The sequence below is a fragment of the Alligator sinensis genome, unplaced genomic scaffold, assembly GCF_000455745.1.
Source record: "Alligator sinensis unplaced genomic scaffold, ASM45574v1 scaffold392_1, whole genome shotgun sequence".
NCBI lineage: Eukaryota > Metazoa > Chordata > Crocodylia > Alligatoridae > Alligator > Alligator sinensis.
The window spans coordinates 3,531,173-3,540,810 of NW_005841898.1; positions in this window are offsets into that span (position 1 = coordinate 3,531,173).

Below are 9,638 nucleotides of genomic sequence, written 5' to 3' on the forward strand. Positions count from 1 at the left end.
GGCTACACTCCACCGCCCTGCTTGTCCTTGGGCAACCGCTCTGGGTCATCAGGCTTCACTACTCACATGCTGGCTTCGCCACGCAGTCCCTTCAATACCTGCAAGTTCTCTTACTCTGCGTGGTCCAGCCTTGTGCTGAACCCTGGGCTTATTCCGCCCCACACCCCTCACCAGGCAACTCTGTACACACACGTGCGCACACACATGCACACACGCACAGCTCTGGTTTCCCCCTCACTGCAGCTGCCCCCTTACTGGGGCTCCTCATCTCCATACCCTCACTGGGGTCATGGGGCTTCCCTCCCTGGTGGGGCTCAAGTGGCTGTAGCTGTGCCTGGCCCCTTCTGGGTCTTACACTCTCCCTGGGCTCAGGTGGCTGTAGCCATGCCTTGTACCCACAGTGTTGTGGGGGCTAGGGGTTAAGGCACCCCAACCTGCCTTTCAGCAGGGTGGTAACTGACTTGGTATTTCCTGGGGGCTCCCGCACCACTGGGAGCCCCACCAGGCCACCCATCCCTGGCAGGTGCAGTTTTAGGTCATGGCCAGGACCAGGAGCCTTCAAACCATCCCCTTAAGTTCCTGCCCTTACCTCTAGGATGTTGCACAGAACCTTGCAGCTAGGCATTGTTTCTGCCTAGCCTACCAGCAGCAAACTGCCCTGTTTATATAGGTGGCCAGAGATCTAAAATGGCCACTGCAATCAAGCACCTGCTGGCTGCTTGGCTCAGCCCCTAAAGTGGCAGGCACCAACAGTGCTCTGCCATAGCTAGCTTCTTAATTTCCTTCCTCTATTTCCAGGGTGCACTTCTGTGCTTTCTCTCATGCTGCCCTTCATGCTTGGAAGGAGTGCCTGTTGGCAGGGGGAAGTACCTCATTAACTGCCTTTAAATCCTTCTGAGATCATTGTCTATTATACTGACCACTATGATGTCATTATGTTTTCTGTTTGTATATCTGTGTCCATTTATAGTCCTTGTTTTACCCTTTAGAGCTAAAATGGAGAAAATAGAAATAGTCAGATACATAGCAGACATGTCCCAGAGAAGTTTTTAAAGGAGGTTAATGAGGTACTTGGGGATCAACTGGCTAAGCAGCTGCTCTGCAGAGAAGGACCTGGGGGTTACAGTAAGCTAGATATGAGTCAACAGTGTGCCCTTTTTGCCAAGAAGGCTTACAGCATACTGGGATGCATTAGTAGGAGCATTGCCAGCAAATCAAGGGAAGTAATTATCCCCCTCTATTCTACACTGGTGAAGCCACATCTGGAGTACTATGTCCAGTTTTGGGTCCCTCACTATAGAAAGGATGCAGACAAGTTGAAGAGAATCCAATGGAGGGCAAAAACAATGGTTGGGGTCTGGGGCACATGGCTTATGAGGAGAGGTTGATGGAACTGGGCTTATTTAGTCTGGAGAAGACTAAAGCAGAATTTGATAGCAGCCTTCAACTACCTGAAAGGTGGTTCCAAAGAGGATGGAGCTGGACTGTTCTCTGTGGTTGCAGATTACAGAAAGAGGAGGGGTGGTCTCAAGATGCAGCAAGGGAAGTTTAGGTTAGCTTTTAGGAAAATCTTTATCACTAGGAGTGTGGTGAAGCACTGGAACAGGTTACCTAGAGAGGTGGTAGAAGTAATCTCTATCTGTGACAGGGGTCCATCCCTGGACCTGTCTAATGTAGACCTGACACTCTGTCTCTGGGCTACCCACCCACCTATCTTGCCATGCCTTGATAGAACAATAATTATGGTGTTACTCAGGTGGGAGGCTGCCCATTTACTACCCCAGTGCTAGGGGTTGCTATCTACCACTGCAAACCTCCCCTATATGGTGGCCCATGCCTCACAGATGGTATATAGATGTTGATCTGCACCCTAGGGGGTTAGGTCAGCTCACCCCCTGGCGCTGCAGTCTGATCAACCCCTGGTGCTGCAGCTTTGCACAGTAGTGTGCCCCAATGAGTCCTCCTCCTCCCCAAATAGCCTCAGCCTGGTCCACTGGATAAAACAATAACATAAATATGAGCCCCTGGGCTATAACATAATACAAATCATACAAGCCACACTCTGGCTCCTTAAAAACCTCAAACTGCTCTTCATATATTGAGCACCCCTCAACTCTGGGTACCTTCTAGCCTCCTGTTGCTTCATTAGCCACAGCAACAGTCTGGCCAGCAGCCACAGTGTTCCTGGGTAGTTCTGCCATGCAGGAGTTCTCTTCCCCTGGCCACTTGACAGACACCTCTTCCTGCCAGCCTCAGCCCTGGGGTTTGTATGTGCCCAGAGGTCTATCCCCTTCCTGTCAGCTGACTGGCCTGGGTGGTTGGGCTATTAACCCTACCCTCCTGGTACTTGGAGTTCCTGTAGACTCGGGTCTTAAAGGGGCAGCCCTGCCTCTTAGTAACAGGGCTAGGGTTCCTTGTTACACCATCCTTGAGGGTTTTTATGTGTTGGATGGAATGATCTAGTTGGGGGTGTTCCTGCTTTGAGCCGGGTGTTGGATTAAATGACCTCCTGAGGTCCCTTCTAGCCCTAATTTTCTGATTCTAAACAAGAAGCCATCTGAACATAATGTTGCCAGATTTATCCATTTCCACCTCTCCAGAAAGCTGTAAATCTGTATAACTCCGTGGCTGAGCAGCCTAGATTGCTATACTGATTTCAAGTCACTTAATGGCCAAATACCTTGGGAGTGATAATTTTGTTTGAAGTTACTGCTTCAACTGTTTTGCTGATCTGATGTTCAGGCTTCTTTTTGTGTGAAGTCTTACCCAGCATCTCCATCTTGCTTACTATATGTAAGACCAGACTTAGCACTTTGTAGTTTGCTAAGCTAATCTTTAGTCTTAGGCTTCTCAGAGGCAACTGGCTTAGCACCTCTAACATACTTATTTGATGACAGGCCTTCTGCATTTATGTTGTTGGTTCAGCTGAACTGTTCATCAAGGAGCATGTCTTTTTGAGACTGGCTGGGGAATGGTCACAGGAAACTTTAAGGGCCATCCAACTGTCCAAGTGAAAATGGTCAAAGAAAACTTTAAGGGCCATCCAACTGTCCAAGTGAACAAATTCTTGGAAAAGATATGCCAAAGTGTTATTTGAGAGCCTGCAAAATTTCTTGGCAATGTGTATAGAAATGTCTTTAGATAAGAACGAATTACATGAACTAATAAGTTGATTTTCATGTATTTTGTCTTTCTGTGAGGTCTCTTTCCTTTCTGCTGACAGGCATGAAAAAGGCAGGATTAGGTCAAAGTCTATAGAATATGTGCATATTTTTCTCTTTGTTTGTTAATACTAATGCAAATAATCAATTTTGCTACCCATTTGGATGACTGATTGTAAATAAAGTGGCAAATTCACAGCTTTATAGACAGCAAACTTATGCTCTGACCCAGAACAGAGATGGGGGGAAAAGCTGACTCTAAGCACCATTTCCACAACCCTCAGACCAGAGGCACTTGGAGCACAAGTTAGAGAATCCCCAAGGGATCACTCCACCAGCCAGAAGTGATTAATCCTGCCATTGTGTCTTCTTTATCATCCCTGATACTCAGAAATGGCAGAGAGTAAACTATGTTGGCTTTAATTTGCCCAGAGAATTTCTATACATAGAGAAAATGTCTAGCTGCCCTTTCAAACACTTTTCTCAAACAGACTTGACGCTGTCTACATAGTGCAAATCAGCTGTGCAACCCCCAGGGCTTTACTTACTTATGGCTGCCTGCCTGCCTGCCTGCCTGCCTCCCTCCCTCCCTCCCTCCCACCCTCCGCTGTCTGTCCCAGGGGAGCAGGCAGGGAAGGGTTAACCTTCCTGCCCAGCCTTAGCTATTGCTGGGTTGCTGTTCTTCTGGCCCAGAGAGCAGCAGCAGTAGGGGGGCAGGCTGGGCAGGAAGGTTAACCCTTCCCTGCCTGCTCCCCAGGATACACAGCCCAGGCAGTCGCAAATAAGCAGGGGAAAGGTGAGGGGCAGGAATCTGGGATGCTGGGGAGGGCAGAGGATGTGTGGAGTAGGCCCAATCTGGTCCAGCAGGGAGGGGGAGGCTGGCGGGGTGTTTATACTGAGGTGTAGTGTAGCCTTGATGCATTATAGGGATGCAAATCCTCCAGGATTGCCCTGAAGTCTCCAGGAATTAGATATAAATGTCCAGGAGAGCGCTGAGAGTCACCTGGGAGATAAATGAGAGGGGATTTATTAAAATAAATATTAACTGTTGAATCTAATTTCAACAGCAGTCCAGTGGGCTTTTAAAATGTAATAGTAATGTGTATTTGCCTCTCTGACGTAAAATCTACACACCCTAATCCATAACTGATATACACAAGCATGCAGGCACATTCACGTTGTGTGTCATGAGTGCACTGGCATTCCAGAAACCACCAGGAATAGATTGAAACAAAGTGGGCAACCTTACTGCACTTGTGTAAGATGAGTTTTATAGCATGGATCAGAGAAAATCCTGGCCTGGAGCAGCCTAACTTTGAGTTGTATAACCAGTTCTTAGAACTAGTTTCAGGTGATAATGTGCAGACAGTCCAGGGGTTAAGAGCTCCAAGAGCTACCTAAAATTATCATGTAACAAGACCCTTAGGTAAGTCAGGTCCTATGGCAGGCAATTATTTTGAGCAGAGGGCCGCTTACTGAGTTTCAGCAAGCCATTGAGGGCCGCATGACAGGCAGCCCAGGGCAGATTAATATTAATTTTCTAAATTTTTTAGGGGCCCCGCAGGCCGGATGGAATGGCCTGGCGGGCCGCATCCAGCCCCTGGGCCGCATTTTACTCACCCCTGTCCTAGGGTAATCCAAGCTTTGGAGGGGCTGGGGGGAGAAACAGAAACCTCTCTCCTTGCAGCCTTTTCTGGTGCATTTTTCCAGACTTGTCACACCATAATTTGCTATATGAAATCTAGCTTTTTATGCACCCAGAGTATGCATAAACTGCTATTTAGGGTCAGCTGTGAGAAGTCACACTTAACTAGCCCAGGCACATAATTTGTCCCTCCCTGTTTAAGTGTTGTTTTATCAAACCTGTGCATTGTTTGTTTGTTTTTGAGCAACATCCTTCTAGGAATCAGTCTGCCCACTACTTCTGTCTCCTGTACAGAACTAAGTTCTAATTGTGGGCAGTACAAACACAGTGAAATGTATAGAAGGGAGAGAAGATGGGTACAAGAAGCTGTAACATAATTGATTGGCAGGCTGGGGGAAGGGCAAGTTTCCTGTCCTTGCAGCCTACAGTGCAAAGGTGAATTCTAAACATACTGCAGAGAAGGGTAGGTTAGAAGCTTGACCTAAAAACTCAGCAGGGCCTAGAGGGGTTTGGCTAAGGGGGGGAGGGGTTCATTTTAACTAGTGTGTGTGGGCTTGAAGGCAGCCTAAGTAACAATGTAGATATTATCCCAAATGACTTCCTGCTCCTTTAAAGAACTCTTTAGTGATATCCTGATTTCTAATGCAACTCTTCAGAATACTTGAACCAGGAGCACTCAGATGCTCTAAGAGCAATTCTAATCCAGTCACACTTCACTTATAGACAGCATAAAAAATATATTAACATATGGAAAAATAACACAAACCTGCATACAGATTCTTGCCTCCATTTCTTCACCGCTCTGCCAGGCCTTTAGGCTCAGTTCAGTGTGCATCAGGATTCTGCTGAACTAACTCTTACTTTCTTCTTATTTTGATTGGTGATAATGAGCTACCCTGGGCAGATATTTTTTTTCTTGTTATATATTCCAGGCTTTTTTTTCAGGTGATGTCCCTGGAGTCAGTGTCAAATCACATTGCTTGCTTATCAGCCAGTCTGGAAGGATGGGATTCTCTGGGTGTGACCCACTCATTCATCATTCAGATGGAAAAATCCTTAAATAGAAAGTCAGATTTAAGAAGCAACCCTCCATTGTTAGCTCTCTGCAAACTGTCAAATAGTTCTCCTACCCCCTCCTGTGCATGTCAGCTCTAACATGGAGGTGTAAAGTTTAAATGAAAGTTCAAAGATGTTTTATAATAAAAAAATTCTTCCCAAATGAAATGAGGTTTGTAGGTTAATATAACCTACATACTAAACATATACTAAATATATATATACTACATCCAAACACATACTAAACCAGTGGTGTGTAACCATGTTAAACTCAAGGTGATCCCTGAGAAAATGTCAGCTCTTAGCTTTCACTTTTTTGTTGACTAAAATAATAGAGCAATTCTTCTGTTGCAAAGAACTCAAGACTGCAAGTCAGAATGTTTTTGACACTGTGGATTCCAATTTGATATGATAAAAAATTCCTGCCCAGAGGAGCATCCCATCTACTGACTTCTCTGTGAAATATGAAACACTATAACCAGAAGGAAATATGAATACATCCCCCTTACCAACATACAACTTTGAGGTAAGAGACTATTCCAACTTTTCTCTGAGCCTAATCTGCATATAAATAAACTTTTCCAAACAGGCGATTTTACCACCTTCATCTCTCCTATGAAACATGAACTTTCATTTCTACACAGGAGAACTTTTACAATCTTTTCTCTGATGCTTGATGAAGGGTGTTTGCACCCAAAAGCTTGCAATTAAATATTTTTTTTTGCAAAAATCTAGTTGATCTAATCAAAGATATCACCTCTACCACGAATCATTTTTTGAAATCTCTGCGTTTATCTTATGAATCAAGTGTAGGTGTTTCTACACCTAACAGTGCTAGTATTGTGTGACACCCTTAGAAGTACCTCACAGCACCACAGGGTGCCACATCACCATAGTTGAGAAGACTCTCCCTATGCCTGAAGAAAGGTGTTTGTGCCTAAAAGCTTGCGAAGAACAATTATTCCAACTATTTAGTTGGCCTAATAAAAGATATTACATTTACCCAAAGAACCTTGTCTGTACTAAACCCTTAAACCCTTACAAACATAGATGACTGGGTTGGGAGAGCCTTCTCAGTCCTGCACGTAGAACAGGCTTGGGCAAGGCATGCTTCAGAAATCCCCAGAATTCTCAGTGTCCCGGGAAGCTGGAGGAATTGTTGGACCAGATGAGAAGTACTAATAATGCCTACAATCTATGTTACCCCAGTATCAGTAGAGTACAGAATTGGAAGTGTGTGAGAATTTGCCACTCACACTCCCATTTACAGCATAGTGGACATGAGTTTTTTGCCTGATTTATTTACTTGCACAACAGGTTAGTCCATATCCTAAATGCATTGGCACACAGCACCAGAAGCCTGTAGCACAAGAAAAGTGATTATTTTTTTTGGAAAGGTCCTTAAACTATGAGAAGCTTTAGTACTTTCCTATAAAGATTTCCATCTATGATACATTTATTTAAAGCTCTCATATCATGCTATATGCTAGGAACATCCTCGATCCTGTGCTGGCAACTAGCTTTCAGGATTCTGACATCTAAGAATGCACTTACATTCCTTATTTCAGGGGTGTAGGTTGTAGCTGTGTTGGTCTAAGGACATAGGCATACAAGGTTCTTTGGGTCAGTCTGATATCTTTTATTAGACCAACTCAAATAGTTGGAAAAATTCTTCTTAGCAATCTTTTGGGCACAAATACGCCTGACAGAGCCATCCCTAGGGGTGTGTGGGGCCCAGGGCATACCAGCCTATGCGGGCCTGGGAGGTGGTGAGCAGGGCAGGGGAACAGCCGGAGCGCAGAGGCAGTGGTGCACAGCAACCGCGGTGGAACTGGCAGCATGTGGCAGCCACGGCGGGGCCTGTACAGCACTGTCCATGGGGTCCCCCAAAGCGTGGGGCCCGGGGCAGTTGCCCCAATTCGTTCCCCCCCAGGGATAGCCCTGATGCCTGATTAAGGGTATTTGTGCCCAAAAGCTTGCTAACAAGAATTTTTCCAACTATTTGAGTTGATCTAATATATTGTATTTACCCAAAGAACCTTGTCTGCTTATGTTCCTGATGCTTATGCAATGTTCATGTTCCAGTTTATTGTATTAAATCTCACTGCTGCTTCCTGTGTTGAGAAAGGGAAAAAGAATCCTCAACCATTTAAGTAAACTAAAACAAGGAGATACTTGCAGATAAAAAAAGAAGACAAAATTTAGAGACCTGGGGCCTTCAGCGGTGAGAAAAACATGTTGTTGTAGCAGTCTTTCTGCTAATGTCCTCAATTGCCCTTCCATCGTATGTCAAAACGAGTTATTTGCCAGTATCCTAAATGCTAATAATTGCCCTCCTAAAAGACTATAAAGGTGCTAACTACCTATTGGACTTTCTCCACTAGCAATCTAGTCCACAATTCCCTCAGCTATTAATCTTGGCTAATAACTCTGAGGAAAGTTCAAAATCTGCACTGTACATACAAAAAGAGCTGGAAAGATAACAGTTTATGGTACAACAGAATTTCATTTGATCAGATGGAATGAGGAACATAAAATTTATTCAATGTAGAAAGAGTTGGAGCGAAGCTAGATGTATGTAGATGTATGTTGACATTTGGTAGAATAAACCATTTCTTTCACAGCATTCTGGTATTGTAATGCTGGGCATCTAAACAGGTAAACATATACAAAGTTAGAAAACAAACAGAGATATTCAGGGAAAATTGCTTTTCTTTGCAGCCGGCATTATATCATGGCTGTGACAAGCTCCTCCTTTATTAAAACAAAGAAAACCGGAGGCAAGTAGCCTGAATGAAAGTTTACCCAAGGCTTAAACTTGGCACGGTTTCAGGTTGTGACTGAAGATGAACAGTAGCAGCATTTCATGTTTATGTAGCGTCTTTTCTGCCACACCACATCAGAAAAAAAAACCCAAACCCATCTCTGGCTGGGAATCAAACAGAGTAGCAGTGAAGATGGCAGGAAGGGGGAGCAGAGGGCTGGCTGCCTAGGCAGGGCACATTGTTCCCCATCATCTGGCATGGCTCTCCCTCTTTCACGTTTTAACTGGGGTTTGGTAGCCTTTGGCATCCCCCTGTTTGCAGGAAGAGGATGTTGTATAAATGATGGCAGAGAGTGGATGGGTGAAGTGCCCTGTGGTGTGGCAGGTTAGGGTGTGAAGTTTTGGTGGTGTCAGGGTTGATGGTAGTCTTTTGCAGCATTTAGATGATGGTCGTATGGGATGGTTTGGACAGGGATCATCCTGCCTCAGGATGGGGGCTGGACTAGATGATGGCTGGGGGCCAGCCCTTCTTCTCTGTGACTGTAACACTGTTGCTGTTGAGAGGGCACTGAAACTGCCTCTGTGGCCATACAAAAAACTACAACTCTTGGTTCCAAAAGATACCTTTTATTAGACCAACTGGGAAATCGCAAGAAAAACGTCCTTTTCTGCAAGCTTTTGGGATCAAAGTTACTTTTCCCAGAGCCTGATAAAGGGTAGATGGTACAAGATGGGCAAAAGTCCCCATAGATGGGAAATAAACTTCATTTTTGCTCAGAGGGAGCTGAAGATGGAAAGTTGTCCCTCTGGGGCCATGAGAGTGTCTGTGCGAGCTGTGCTGAGTAGCTCTTTGATGTGTAGATCCGGTAGGATTCCTTCCCTGGAGGTGTCAGATGGCAGAAAGGCAGGGAGGTAAAAGAAATCTTTGTTGTTCTGAAGTGAAGTTTCACATCCAAAATCAGCTAAAATTCGGCACCTTCCATGTTTCAGGGGTGTACTTGGTAGCCGTGTT